Below are 16330 nucleotides of genomic sequence, written 5' to 3'. Positions count from 1 at the left end.
GGTACTTCAACAGGTCCAACTGAATTCATCATCATTCCTCACCTATGCACTCTTCCTCTTGAAGTTCTGTGGTGAATGATACCACTGATCCAAAAAGCAAAAAACCTGGCAGTCATCTATGACTTCTACAATAGACTTAAAAAGGTCACTGCCCCCCAATTTGTCTATGTCCTAATCCCTGGAGTCTGCAAATGTTACTTTTATGACAAAGATTTTGCAGGTATGATTAAGTATCTTGAAATGGGGAGACTGGCCGGAATATCCAGGTGGGCCCTAAATACAAACATTAGCATCCTTACAAAAGAGAAGTGAAGGAAATCTGACACCCACATCAGAGAAGGTGATGCGAAGATGGAGCAGCAATCAGAGTGATGTGGCCACAAACTATACAATGCCTGTGGCCACGAGAAGCTGGAAGAGACAAGGAATGGACTCTCCCCTAGAGCCATACGCAAGCCACTCAGAAGGAGTGGGTACCTGCCAACACCTTGATTTCAAGGCAACGATACCGACTTTAGACTTCTGACCTCCAAACCGTGAGAGAATACGTTTGTTGTTTTAAGCCATCCAGCTCATGATATTTACTACACAACAGCCACAGAAAACAAAAACAACTTCTTTCTCTTTTCTTCCTAACAGCCTTGGTCTCTAAGACCTACCTCATATCCATCTTTTCCTTTCTCCATTAACCACTGCTTTAGACTACTTAAATATCCTGGTCTCCTTGCCTTTAGTCTCACCAACCCTGAATTAATTCTTCACCATTATTCAAATATTCTCTATAATCATCTGAGTCCAGCACTTACTACCTCATGCCTTATCACACACAGGAAACAACTCCTGAACAGTACACTTTGTTCTTTTCAGCACTTTTATATACATGTGATATTGATTTCAATATATAAAATCCTTGAGATCAGGTGGATTATCCTCCTCCCATTATGTTGATGAGGAAACTGAAGCAGAGAGAATAAATGACTTATCCAAAGTCATAGGGCTAGTAAGTAATATTTTATATCCTGATGCTAATCTTTCTGTCTCATATTCTCTCCACTCTACTACATTTTTTAGATGCTTTAGGCTGCTGTCTTTCCCTCTCTACTCTCCAACATCAACTCTTTGCTCCAAACTGATTTTGATTTTTCTCCAAATATAACATACACATTTCCACTTCCCCTACCTCTGGTCCCTTCTTAGAATCCCCACCTTATCACTCTCAACAGGTCAAATACTATACTTGTTCTTCCTTCTACCTTAGATGTCAGCAATACCTTTCATTTGTATGGTACTTTTTGGATTACAATATGTTTTCAAACATGTTTTCTTTGGATCTTAAAAACCTTGTGAAACAGATGAGGAAAAACCTTTAAAGATGAAGAAAAATAATATCAGAGAAAATAAGAAGCCTAACAGGGGCTCCAAATCAGGAACTCTGACTTTAATTAAATCCTGTCCTTACTTTATATTAATGAATGCTACCTTTCCCTTCACCTAACTCCTACAGTATTTTCTGTCTTGACCCCTACTTTGGCATTTGATATAATACCAATTTAGGTTTACCAGGGCTTATTCCCTGTCTCTCCAGGGACAATTCCAATATATTTATGAAATCAATCATACCTGTGTTCTTTAACTCATTTTATAAGTACTTGAGATATAACTGATGTACAATAAATTGCATATAAAGTGTACAATTCGATCAGTTTTGACATATACATCATTATCACAATCAAGATAAGGAAAATTTGTGACCCCTAGAATTTTTTGTGTCTTTTTGCAATTTCTCCCTCCTATCCCTCTCTAGCAACTAATGATTTGCTTTTCATTTTAGATTAGCTGCATTTTCTAGAATTTTATATAACAGAATTATACAATACAGACTTTCTTACTTATCTGGGTTCTTTTACTGGATATAATTATTTTGAGATTCATCCATGTTGTTGGGCTCAAGAATTTTTATTCCTTTTTATTGCTGAGTACTATTCTATTGTATAGATGTACCAGAATCTGTTTATCATTTTACTGTTGATAGACTTTTGAGTTATTTCCAGTTTGAGACTATTACAAATAAAGCTGCTGTGAACATTTATGTAAAGTCTTCATTTGGATACACATGCAGGTTCTTAATCATTTCTGCTTCTACACCATTTCCCTATTATATTCTTATTAGTAACACCAGTTATTTTAAGTGCAGTGATTCTCACTGGGCATCCCTCTATGGCCATAAAAGGACCACTGCTCTACCTCAGTAGTTTAAGTATAATAGGCAATCAACTGTTTACAGATCTTGTGGTCTTATAGGTCTACATGCTACTTATGAGGCTGGGCTATGTGCAATCTGTGTGTATTCTGCCTAACACACAGAGGACATTTAAAAAATGCTGAATAAATGTTTGTGGTTTATGGTGCTTATTTCTGGAATAAGCATACTCTTTTATATTGAATTACATTATTAATAAAAGTATAATTGCAAATGATGAACAATAAAACTTAGAAAAAATATATGAAGTAAAGAGTTTAACATATACAACATGCAAATATTTTATAGAAAACCTGTTACTATAACTGGTTTAAGAACAGAAGAGCCATAAAACAAAAAAAACAGAAGAGCCATAACTCAAAATAAAAATTTCACGCTAGGGGCACCTGGGTGGCTCAGTCGTTAAACGTCTGCCTTCGGCTCAGGTCATGATCCCAGAGTCCTGGGATGGAGCCTGGCATTAGGCTCCCTACTCAGCGGGAGGCCTGCTTCTCCCTCTCCCACTCCCCCTGCTGGTGTTCCCTCTCTTGCTGTGTCTCTCTCTGTCCAATAAATAAATAAAATCTTTAAAAAAAAAATTCACGCTAAAACTACATAGAAAATGTATATAAGTGAACTAGTGAAAATTATAACTCAATTACTTCTCTCTCTAGAAAGTTACTAAGTTAAAATGTTTTTCACTATTATTTAGAATCAATTTTTCTTTACAAATATTATAGTACAATTTTAAATTTTGTTTTAAAGCAAAAACAAATACTTGTATTTTTCTATGAAAGGAAGTACACTTTTTAGAATAGATTCACAAGAGTACTCATATTTGAGAACATGCTTTTACTTTCTCTGAACACTAATAAAAGTATATGTGATCTTTAATTTGATGATAGTTTATTTCCCACGGGTCTTCCTTAAGTGTTTATTAAGTTTTCAGGAAGAATTTCAAATGGATTGCTGTATCTGAGCTATAAAAAAAATCATTTAACTTTTATAACTAGCCATTTTTTAATCAAAGATTATAATCATTTCACTACATAAAGAAGTTCTTTCTAGTTTAGAGTTTAAGAAAGAGACTGAAATTTACCTGGATTTAATAAATCAGTTAAACCAGTAACTGAACTATTAGAATTTCCTCTCATTGCTGGTAGCCAGAGTCATGCTGATTGTTAATTTCTACATTAAGGGAAGATAAGTTAATATTTTTTGAGTGATTCACCAGGTGTCTTTATCTCACTCTGGGCTCATAATTCTGAGAAAGGGGTTTTTAAAATCCAGTTATAAATGAGGAAATCAAAGGTTAAATTAACTTGCCCTTAGTCCCATAAATAAATAATAAAATCAGGATTTGAACAGAGGTCTATTTGACTCTGTTCAATCTGATTCAAATTCCTAGTCTTTTCTCCCTATCCCATCATGTTGCCATTCAGAAGGATTCAATCACAGTACATAAGGAATATCAGCTGTTAATATCAATTCATTATTACTAGAAAGCATGCTTAAAGAAAGGACAGATATTCACTCTTTTGGATCCTTACATGAGCAAGTTAAATTCAAGTCAGTTTTAGCCAATTAGCATTTAAAGAGTTTTTTTTCTTTCCTGAAGAGTTTTTAAGTGCTCACATCAAGTACTCAAGAGTTCCAATATGTTTCCTTTAGAATTTGTACACAACTACAGTGGCTTTACCCAACAGGCCTTTGCACTGCTGCCAACTTTAACGTGTCTAATTATGAATTGAACTGTGTCTCCCCCTTCCCCAATACGTTGAAGTATTAACTCCCAGTACCTGAAAATGTTTCCTTATTTGGAAACAGGCTCTTTACAAGGCAATCAAGTTAAAATGAGGTAATTAGGGAGGTGCCCGGGTGGCTCAGTAGGTAGGTTAAGCGTCTGCCTTTAGCTCAGGTGTTGATCCTGGGTCCTGGGATAGAGCCCTGCAGGGGACTCAGCTTCTCCCTCTCCCTCTCTCTGCCCCTCTCCCCAGCTCGTTCTCTCTCTCCGTCAAATAAATAAACTCTCTTAAAAAAAATGAGGTAATTACGATGTCCTTACATAAAGGGGATATTAGAAGACAGACACACAGGGAGAACCACCAAGTGAAGACTGGAGACCTACTGCCACTAGCCATAGCACTAACAGAAGCAAAGACAATGGCATAGAATGGATCCTTCCCTCTTAGGTTCCTTCCCTCAGAAGGAACCAACCCTGCCAACAATTTGATTTTGGACTTGATTTAACTACACCAAATTTTAATGGACTCAACATTTCAACAAAAAGGCAGAACAGGAATAAAAAAGCAAGCCCAGGGGCGCCTGGGTAGCGCAGTCGTTAAGCGTCTGCCTTCGGCTCAGGGCGTGATCTCGGCGTTCCGGGATCGAGTCCCACATCGGGCTCCTCTGCTGGGAGCCTGCTTCTTCCTCTCCCACTCCCCTGCTGTGTTCCCTCTCTCGCTGGCTGTCTCTCTGTCACATAAATAAATAAAATCTTTAAAAAAAAAAAAAGCAAGCCCAACTGTATGCTCTTTTTAAGAAATAAGTAAGAGGACACAGGTATGTTAGAAGATATACCATGCAGCAAGCAATAAAGATAGGCAGGCTGGAGTTCCCTATTTTTAATATCAGACAGACTTCAAGACAAAAATATTACCAGAGATACAGAAGTGTATAATAATAAGAAATGTGTGTGCACCTAATAACAATGCTTTAAAATACAAGCAGTAAACACTGACAGAATTAAGGAGAAAGATGACACACAATAATACTTGGAACTTTTTTTTTTTAAAGATTTTATTTGACAGAGAGAGACAGCCTGTGAGAGAGGGAACACAAGCAGGGGGAGTGGAAGAGGAAGAAGCAGGCTCCCAGGGGAGGAGCCTGATGTGGGGCTCGATCCCAGGACTCTGGGATCACGCCCTGAGCCAAAGGCAGATGCTTAACGACTGAGCCACCCAGGCGCCCCATACTTGGAACTTTTAATATGGCTCTCAATAAATGATAGAACTAGCCCCCATCCCAAAGTCACTAAAGACAAAAGATCTGAATAATACCATCAACCACCTTGACCTGATATTTACAGTGCATAATACACATTCTTTTCAAGTGCAACACAGTATGCTCATCAAGACAGATATGTTGGGCCATTAAGACAAATCTTGACAAATTTTAAAGGAATGAATGCACACAGAAAATGTTCTCTCACCAGACACACACACAATTAGAAATCCATGAGTTATCAAGAAACCCCCAAATATTTGGAAATAAAATATTGAAATAATCCACATGTTGGATGAAGGAATCAACAAAGGAAACTGGAAAGGTTTGTTTGTTTGTTTTAGATTTTTATTTATTTGACAGAGAGAGACACAGCGAGAGAGGGAACACCAGCAGGAGGAGTGAGAGAGGGAGAAGCAGGCTTCCTGCTGAGCAGGGAGCCTGATGCGGGGCTCCATCCCAGGACCCTGGGATCATGACCTGAGCCGAAGGCAGACACTTAACGACTGAGCCACCCAGACGCCCCTGGAAAGTATTTTTAACTAAGTAATAATTAAAATACATTACTAACATTTGTGGGATGTTGCTAAAGCAGTGCTTAGGGTAAAATTTATAGTTTTCAAAACACATATTAGAAAAAAACGTCTAAGAATCAATGGCCTATAACCGCATACCTACCATCTCCTACCCATCAGGATGGCTCTTATTAAATAAAACAAAAAACAACAAAACACACAAAAAATAGCAAGTGTTGGTGAGGATGTGGAAGAAACAAATCCTTGTGCACTGTTGGTGGGAATATTAAGTGTAGCCACTGTGTAAAACAGCATGGAGGTTCCTCAAAAACTTAAAAAATACAGTATCGTATGATCCAGCAATTCTACCTCTGGGTATATGCCCCAGAGAATTGAAAGCAGACACATGAACTTATATTTGTACACAAATATCCATATGACCATTATTCACAATAGCCAAAAGGTAGAGATACTCCAAGTGTCCATCAACAGAAGATAAACAAAATGTGGTATACACATACAATGGAATATTATTTAGCCTTAAAAATGAAGGAAATTCTGATATGCACTATGATATGCATAAATCCTGAGGACAACTATGCTAAATGAAATAAACCAGTCACAAAAGGACATTGTCTAGTTACAATATGAGGTTTCTAGAGTAGTCAAATTCATAGAAAACAAAGTAGAAGGGTGGCTGCCAGGGACCTGGGAAGAGAAGAGAATGGGGAGTTATTGTTTAATGGGTAAAGAGTTACAGTTTTGCAAGATGAAGAGAGTTCCAGAGATGAATGGTAGTATGCCTGCATAACTGTGAATGTATTTTATGCCACTGAAATGGACACTTAAAAATAGTTAAGGTAGTAAGTTTTTAAAGGTGTATTTCAGGGGCGCCTGGGTGGCTCAGTCGTTAAGCGTCTGCCTTTGGCTCAGGGTGTGATCCTGGGGTTCTGGGATCGAGCCCCACATCAGGCTCCTCCGCTGGGAGCCTGCTTCTTCCTCTCCCACTCCCCCTGCTTGTGTTCCCTCTCTCGCTGGCTGTCTCCCTCTCTGTCAAATAAATAAATAAAATCTTTAAAAAAATAAAAATAAAAAATAAAGATGTATTTCATTATAATTAAAAAAAAATCAATGGCCTAGGCTTCTACTTTAAGAAGTCAGAAATAGAGCAAGGCAAACTCAAAATAAATAGAAGGAAATAAAAAGCACAGACATAAAGTGAATAGGAAACAGACCACAGAACAAATTGAAGCCAAAACGGTCCTTTAAAGAGAATATTTAGCTAGAATGCAAAACTGATAAACTTTTAGCTAGAATGATCAAGGAAAACAAGAGGAGAAAAAAGAGGGTGGGAGGTAGCAAAAAGAAAATCTGGAAAAAAGATATTCAGAAGGACCAAGATGGAAGAATGCTCCAGAAACCAAGAGTGCAGAGTATTTCAAGGAGTGGTTGTCAGTGTCAAATGCTGCTGATAGGTCAAATAAGATATAAAGCAGTCTATTCGACTTAGCCACAAGGAATTACTGATGACCTTATAATAGCACATAGTAGAGTAAGACTGCAATAGACAAAGATAAAGAGTGTACAGAAATGAGGAAGTGAAAACTGTAAGTAGAGACAATTCAATCTGAAGAAGTCTGTTTCTAAAGATAGAGCAAGGGAGTTAGCTGGAGGGAAATAAGGGCTCAAGGGAGGATACTGGTATTTTTATAGAATGGGAGAAACTAGAGAATGTTTTTCCCCCAGATATATTGTTTTTATTATAGTAAAATAAAGAGAAAATGTTTTGACAGTGGTTGGAAAAGACTCGGAGAAGAAGGAAAAGTTAAAGACAGAGGAAACAGCAATAGACAGCACAAGGTCCCTGAATAGGGAGAAACTGGATTCAGTGCATGAGTAAAAAATTTAGCCTTAAACAGAAGGAAACCCAGCGATAGGAAAAAAGAGAAAAGGATGGGTGCAGTTACAGTTAAGTTTATAGGTGGGTGGTGACAAGTAGTGAGAGTTCTTGTCTGATAGCTTTGGCTTTTATGTTATTTCTCTTTGAAACTACAGGTAGAGGTAGACTGCTGAGAAGAGAGGAGATAAAGTACAATTTTGAGGAAAATGAAACATGAGAAATGTGTGGAGAAAAAAACCCCAGAAGGATGGCTAGGAGGCACTGAAGACCCAAATAAAATTGGGAGACCACAAATTTGTAATGGCAATAATCTATGGCTTTTGAGTTTTATCTCAATAAACTGCCAAAAAATAATCAATGGCTTTGAACTACTTTTTTAAAAAGAATAATCATTACTTAATACTTATATAGTACTCAATACATACCAAACATTGTTCTAAGTACTTTTTACATATTAAATAATTTAATTTTCACACAATCTTGGGATAGGTATCACTTGGTATCTTCATTTTACCAGTAAGGAAAACGAAGCACAAAGAAGTGAAGGGAACTGGCCTAAGACCACACAACCAGTAAGTTTAAGAGTCAAGATCTGAACCCCAGTCTGTGCTCTTAACACTATGCTGTACTGGCTCTCAAAGTAAAGCTAAGTAAACCTAGTTGAAGGAAGTAGAAAGAAATGAGGAAGAAACAATAAAAAACAAAGAAAGGCAATGATTCCTGTAAATAGAAATAATTCTCATACAGGTATGGTTTGTAGTTTCACAAAGCATGTAAAAGGCATCAAAAATAAAAGCAACTGTGCTCATAAAGTAAAAGAAAGTCACAAAAAAGGAAATGAGCAGTGTTGGAAAATCCAAAACAGAAAGGAAAGAAGCAAAGAGACACACACACACAAAAAGGGGGAAAATAGAGGTAGTCAAAATGTAAAAAGGAGAAGAAGATAAAGAAGAAAATATACAACACACCCCAATAAACAACACCAGTAAAAGAGAAAAATGAAATGGAAGCAAAGCAAGTATGTCTGAGTCCTCAAAACTCTAATATATTTTTTTTAGACCAAAGATTTCTCAATTTTACGAAAGAGCACAAATACAATATTTAATAAAGACTAGTACTAAATATGCTTGCTTTTGCTTGCTAAGAGTAGGTGAGGATCAGACACTTAGGTTAAGATCTGAATTAAGAGGAAATCATTTAAATAGGAATTATCTAAAGTTGTTTCAGAAGTCAGAAGGGTAGAAGTTCCACAAAATCCTGATTCCAGAGATTCATGGTCTTGGTTATATGCTACCCCAAGATACCTGTAGTTATGCTGAATACATCAAAAACAATCGAAATCAAATGAATAGCAAATTCCCTCAACATGTAGAAATACATGTATTTTCATAGCTGTAGGACAGCAATACAGAATACCGAAATTACAAACTGATTAGTTATAAAATATTTTTAAGTTTTTAAAGCTATACCAAAAAATCACTAAAATACAAGAACATTCAGTGTGGAAACAAGGATGATATTGTTCTCCAAGAGTGAGACATTAATAAGTTTCATCCATCAACTTTCACTAGTCTAAGACAGAGTTATCAATATGAAATACCATGATGATACATGTCAAGTGATTTACTCCAGCATCAGTTATGTAAAAATGTGCTAAGGTCACCCTTGACACTAACAATGTTAGCGAAGAAATTAATGTAATAAGTCAATATGCCTTTCAAGCAGGAGTATAATATAAACCTAATGTACACAATCACTATTTTAGATCCTGTGACTAAGAATCTAGAGATTTCCAGCTCATTGCCTAAAACAGGGCGACACATTTCTAATCTAAAGAACAAAGAAAACGAATGTGGCTTTCAGTTTACCAGGGGATAAATTTCCCCCAGTCATTCTTAGGTACATAGAAAACTGTTTTCGGTTGTCAATGTGAAGCATTTTAAAGTAAAAACACCCTATAAAGCTTATGTGAAAAGTATGCTCAATAGCAGTCTACAAAATACCAGACCACCACAAGGGGGGGGAAGTATATATATATATATATTTGATATATGCAATATTTATAAAGATATTAAAAATTATAGCTGGAAGGAGCCTAATTAATTAGGGGCCCCCCTAACTAATGAAGTAAACCCCTTTACCAGACTCTTGACAATTTTCAGTGACAATTTTTATCCTTTGCAGGGCTAGGAAGACTTAATAAAAATTTAAGAGAATCATTATAGGCATAGAGGATATAGCATGGTTTTTATACAGCTATCAATAATGTTTTATAATAACAATATATTGTTAATCACTCCCTCTGACATTTTATTATGAAAAATTTCAGATGGAGCAAAATTTAAGAAATTTTATAGGTGAATACCCGCATAACCATACCTAGATTCTATTGTTAATGTTATTATACTTGTTTTATCACGTATCTATCCATCCACCAATCCATCTTGATTTTTGGTGTTTATTTATTTATGTAAAGATTTATCCATTTATTGAGAGACTATGTGGGGGGCGGGTGGGGGAGAGAGGGAGAGAGAGAATCCCAAGCAGTTTCTCTGCCAAGTACAGAGCCTGAAGTGGAGCTCAATCCCATGACCCCAAGATCATGACCTGAGGTGAAATCGAGAGCCTGACACTCTACCAAATGAGCCACCCAGGCGCCCTGATGCTCTACTTATTTAAATGCCCATTAAAATGGTATCTAAATGCAGTTTCTGAAGCAAAGTCTGATATACTAAGGATGTGTAATAGATGTGACAAACACTTGGGGCTCTTGGCATATACTCTTCAGTGTTGCTACAGGACAAATATCAGTCATGTACTTCCTTTAATTCAAGGTATGAGGTGTACCAAAGTAGTAAAATGCTAATTCTGAAGACAGACTTGAGTTTGAAAGCTGGATTATCAGTTTCCTTACTTGCAAAATAAGATATTAGCAACGATATCAAAGAGTTAATGCGAAATTTAAATGAGATGCTGTAGGCAATGTTTAGTACAATGCTAGCTTTTTGAAAGGGTACAACAAATGTTAGCAATTATTGTTAGTGTATTTTCCCATTCATTCTACCACAGTTCGTTCTGTTATGTGGTTACACATACCTATGCAATTGTTTGTGGGATTTTCCCCCTTACTTTATGTGTCGTAATAATATTAGGAAATCTATTTTATGGAGATTAAAGACAGAATAATGGGTCCAAAACACAGGCATTCTCCATCTCCTCACTCCACTCCCTGAAGGAAATGTATGTTCACCCTGTTATCAAAAACAGTGATAGTATACACTGTGTACACTATCACTGAGGAAAACACACTGGGTGCATCTTTTGCTTTTTACAGCACCTGGGTGATAGGTGACTGAGATAAACTAATTGTGCTCTGCCCACTTTGGACAACTGCTGCTCCCTCCAAAACCCTCATCTGAACACATAATTACAATTTCTATCAAATTTTGCCCAATCCAAACAAAACGTGCTGTTGCCACTGATCACATGTCCAAATGCCTTTTATATCTGCAGACAGCATATGTATGTCAGTTTTGTCTGTGGCATACAAGTAGATGGATTCATAAAACTTCCACCATCTATATACCTCTTTAAAGACTTGATTTTCAAGTAAAGCTTGCAGAAGAAAGCTTGAAATCTACTTTTTCTGCTCACCTTGAAGGATTAGTCTTAATGCTTTCTCTTTGCCAGAGGAATCAGAATCTAATTGCAAAATTTAAAATTACTTCTACATCATTTCAAGGAAGTAACGTACTGTTAAGCCTTCTGCAGTTAAGACATACGAGAATATATTAGATACTAAAGGGTATACTTCATCTTAAAAATTAATTTGGGTGAGGCTTCTTTAACCATACTTTTAAAAATAATTTTGTCTTTTGAACCATGTATTGAACCATATTGACATATTCAAAAATAAAGAAAATCCAAAAATAATAAATAAAACCAATGAACTATATCAAATTGGTAGCTTAACTAAACAGAAAAGTATTTCAAGCGACTTCTGAACACCATAAATACTCTGATTATACACCCTTTATATAATATATTCTAAGGACAAAATAAATGCAAAGAACTCTTAAACTTTACTGGAAGTTTATTGATAGTAGAATATTGTTACGGTGATTTTGAAACGACTGTGTGTATATACAGTAAGATAATGTAAGTATGTTAATGTTATTAGGCACCAAGATTTTCATTTAAGAGGCAAACAAAATATCAAAGAAGTTAAGGAAAAATCTGCTATGTTAAATTTGAACTGGATATATCACCATGAACTTATGATTCAACAAACAAGCAAAAAACCATTTTTTAGTTCTTTCCTCTGAAAGGGCCTCGAAGCAGTAACACTCCAGCAGCAGTGACTATGTCAACATTCTGATTTTGGTTTCTATATATCATTTCTCATCAAAAAGAACCAAGACTTCTTAGATAAACGGCCCATTCCAGATCTAGAGCAAAGAAAGTAACAAGGTAAGCCTAGGGTACCTTGTGCCAGAAAGCACTCCAAGTATGCTCCAATGGCAAGCAGGAGTGTTAAAAAAGAAAAGACACAGGAGCCAGGTTGAAAGGGTTCCTACTATCCAAATCTGGGACAATTTGATCAAAAAGAAAAATGACTGTAACGGTTACAAAAAAATGAATAAATACATTAAAACCCACGAGTCCATACTGTATCCTGCCAAAAGAAAACAAAAAAAAAGAAGAAGAAAAAATCTCATTTGCCACCACTGGGGTAACTATTTCTCCAATCCTTTCTCTGAATATTGATAATCAAAGGGAAGAAATTAAGCATTTACTCTGCATTTTTAGGAGGAACTTTAGTTCACCCCTAACTAATGAAGGAAATCTTTTTTACATTTTAATCTCCAGTAAAACTAATTTATTTTATTTTTTTTTTAAAGATTTTATTTATTCGACAGAGATAGAGACAGCCAGCGAGAGAGGGAACACAAGCAGGGGGAGTGGGAGAGGAAGAAGCAGGCTCATAGCAGAAGAGCCTGATGTGGGGCTCGATCCCAGATCGCCGATATCACGCCCTGAGCCGAAGGCAGACGCTTAACCGCTGTGCCACCCAGGCGCCCCAGTAAAACTAATTTAATCAAGAGTCACCAAGGAGTGTTAAAATCACTAAGCAAAAGGTAGCCAGAAACACGGTATTTGCTTGGTGTCAAAGTATCCCAAGATTATATACAAATCACAAAAAGCAAACCACACCCTTAAAACAGTAGTCACCACTTCAGTGGTCATTTGGCATTACTAACAGTGTAGCAATCTGACATTATATACCGTTTATGAAGCAGTATGAAGTACACAGTATCACCTATTAAATATTCTTGCCAAAGAAAGTTTTACCTCAAGCTAATCAAGTTTTTCTTTAGATCTAACTTCCAGTAACAGAAAATTCAAAGGGCTAGGGTAATAAATTAAATGCCACTATGAGGAAATAGACAAGTCTAGAACGTGGGAGCATTCTATAAGACAACTGGTTTGGTCAATTAAGTGTCAGAAAAAAAGGAGATGGGTATTATTCTTTTTAAAGGGGGACTAAAGGCATAATCATTAAATGCAATATGTTAATCTTGACTGAATACAGAAGGGGAAAAATTTCTCAAGGAGATTTTAGAATAAAGAAGAAATTTGCATACGGATTGTTAATTTAGAAAGGTGTTGATAATGATGTTGGGGATAAGTAGGAGAATGTCCTTTATTTTTAGGAAATGCATATTGAAATAGTTGAGGGTCGTGATGTTTGCAACTTACTTTCAAATGGTTACACACACACGGAGAAGCTAAAAGGGAGAAGTGAGGGAGCAACAATAAATGTTACTCACTGAATATACACAATAGAGTATTCACTATTTCTCAATTTCATAAGACAAATTTTTCATAATAAAGTTAAAAGTGTTCCTATACTGAGAGGCAAAGCAGAAATATACCTATATGGGAATTATATCTGGGTACAAATTTCACTTCTAGCTGTGTGATTTGTCTCATCTATATAAAATTCAAGTAATAGTATCTAAGTCATTAGGTTGTTCTGAGGAATTAATAAGATCACATAGGTAAAATGCCTGTGTTGCACAAAATAAATCTGGTTTCCATAATTAATGAAATGTTATCATCCTAAAATACAAGACTACAGGAAAACATTCCTTTCATTATTTTCACATTGCGTGATAAGGAAACTACATTAGGTACAATTAAATATTATTAATCCACTGGCAATGTGAAGTAATGAGAGAAATGAAGATTTATATAATACTTTTTTAATTCAATAATTCTAACTGAAAGCCTAGGCAAAAGGAAATCACAAAAATTTTACCTAGCCAAACTATTTGCCACCCTATCAAATTGTTTAGTGTGCTTATGGTATTAGTCTGTATCTGAAAAAACCTGTAAGAAAATAAGTGGAAGAGAATTTTTTCCTGACCTCAACAGATATAATCTACTTATATGTTGAAAATACTTAAGTTTTTGTTTTCATTTCTATAAGTTCCAATAAAGTACACAATTACTAGTCGTTATTCTAAATTCTGGTTAAAGATTCATAGAACTCACGAGGATGCGATTTCCTTTCATCAGTTCTAATGTACTTGTCATTTCACTTGCAGGTAACCCCTTTTTCTGGCTAGGCCAGCAGAAAATGACTAGATGCAGAGTGATCCTCAGGTAGGGAAGAACAAGAGGTGTTTGTTATTATTTTTTAAGAGTGCCATCCTTTTCTTTCCAGTACCAGAGAAAAAGCAGCGGGGGGGGGGGGGGGGGAACAGGTCTCGGGCTCGACCAGGTGAGAGGAGGTAACACCTCTGCCTCCGTTGGGTTAGGGTGTTGGGCAAATTGGCATGCAAATGATGGGGAGCACCCTGGACGATCGGGGTGATTTCTCCAAACTGGGGGACCCAAGGCTAGTCTCCTCCCTGATGGATTAAATGCCATTGAGGGGACCCTATGGGGTGTCTCCCGGAGCGGATGGGGTGACAAGACCAGGCTTTCCTTCCGTCCAGCGCCCAGATGGGGGACGCGTGGTGTCAGCCCCTCGGCGGGCTCATCCCGAGGGCACTGGCGGCGAGGACTGGCCGGTCATTGCCCCCGCTGAGGCCAGGCGGCCCGCTCGCCCTCCCCTCCCCATTACCTGAGGGCGGCGGTGCCGGGGCCCGGAGGCCTGGTGCTCCTCCTCCTCCTCCTCCTCCTCCCCGCCAGGCTGAGGCGGCGAGGTGGCGGCGGCGGCGGCGGCGACAGCCCGGGGGGAGGGGGCGGAGCGCGCGGCTCGCTGCCTCTCTCCTCCCCCGGGAGGCTGAGGGGACCCTATCTCGGGCCGCCGCGCCTAGGCCCGTGGACAGCCTGTGGCTGGGGCATGGCGGCACAACGAGCAGCGTGCCTGCGAGGTGGGAGAGTGCGAAGCGGCGGGAGGGAAGCACCCGCGGCGCTCGGAGGGGCCTGAGGGGAGGAGCGAGGGGGCCCGGGGAGCCGCGCGCGGGCGGCCGTTGGGGGCGGTTGGCCGAGGGCAGGCGGCGGTTTGGGGAGCGCGGCGACGGCTCGCGTTTTCTCGCTGGGGCGGGGTGGGGAAGGGGAAGGGGAGTGAGGGGAGGGGAGGGGGAGGTTGGGAGGGAGCCGCCGCCGCGCGCGTGCGGGCCGGCGCCGCGGCCGTTGCCGCTCCGCTCACTCCAGCCTGTTTGGGGGCACTTTGTTTGTGTCCCACAATGCTCTGCGAGGGCGGCCGGGCTGGGGAAGGGGAGGGGAAGTGGGCGGGGCAGAATGCGCTCGGGGGCGGGGCGCCAGCGGGGTGGGGGTGGGGAAAACGCGGTTAATGCGCAAGCGCAGGAGAGGCCGCTCCCGGTCCTTGGGACTTGAAACTGTGGGTGGTTGGGTCTCCTTACACTCCCGTGGGTTTTGACACAGTCTGTGCGCGTTTGTGTATGTGCACACGTGCGGATTTACATTCATATGAGGCAGAAGTTCTGCCCAATTTGGCCTTCCTCTAGCCGTCTTCTCAGCCAGCTCCCCGCTTACACTAACAGCATTTCTGGGCATGGTTCACTCTTACTGCATTTTTTTTTCTTTGAACTGAAAACGAAAGAAACTCCTCGTTTCTCGAGTGGTTTCTGTTAGCGGGGCCGAAACCGGAACACCCAGCCCCTTTCTCTCGGTGAGGGAGGTGAGCCAGTAGTCCGCCCATTTTTCACACTGGGAAACTGAGGCCTGAGAAGATGTGTGGCCAAACACGTGAGGGACGCGGTCGCTTTCTTTGTAGACAACCGGCCCGGGGCCGGTATCCCCGGATCTGAACCTCCTTTCCAACTGGCATTCTTTCAGTGCCCTAAGATTGTTCTAGCATTGCCCCGAGCGATCTGGCAGGAAATGCGGTTCTGAAATGACTGGAGAAATCAACACCCAAATCTACTTCATCCCCCCAACACAGGGGCACCTAGAGCTGTTCCAAAAAAATATACCCATTCTTTCCACCACCTCGAATCTCATTTTATTACACCACCACTTTCATGGCGGGGGGAGTGTGCGGGGCACCCCGACGCGAACGGTACTGCTTGGGGGATTTTAGAGTTCTTGGTCAACAGCAGAATCTCGTAAAATGTTAAAACTCCCAGAACCCCAAGCCTTCTTTTCCCCAGGCCTGGCAGGACTGAGACCCGGCAGTGGGAGGGGCGCTCACCGCAG

General features: G+C 39.3%; 1 protein-coding gene across 4 annotated transcripts in view; it reads right to left on the bottom strand.

Moving 5' to 3' along the window:
• Positions 1–15351, bottom strand: part of ZBTB44 (zinc finger and BTB domain containing 44) — a 67117-nt gene extending 51766 nt beyond the window's left edge. For 3 of the 4 annotated variants that reach the window (XM_045783752.2, XM_045783754.2, XM_045783755.2), the window contains exon 1: positions 14790–14928. The gene's annotated coding sequence lies outside the window, so the exon portion shown is untranslated. Of the gene's footprint in view, positions 1–14789 lie in introns of all 4 variants that reach the window. The other variant, XM_045783756.2, reaches the window with a different exon arrangement.
• Positions 15352–16330: the final 979 nt, after the last annotated feature.

This window comes from Ursus americanus, chromosome 16 (genome assembly GCF_024610735.1).
Source record: "Ursus americanus isolate L20-20 chromosome 16, mUrsAme1.1.p, whole genome shotgun sequence".
Classification (NCBI taxonomy): domain Eukaryota; kingdom Metazoa; phylum Chordata; class Mammalia; order Carnivora; family Ursidae; genus Ursus; species Ursus americanus.
This window is presented reverse-complemented; position numbering and strand designations above follow the sequence as displayed.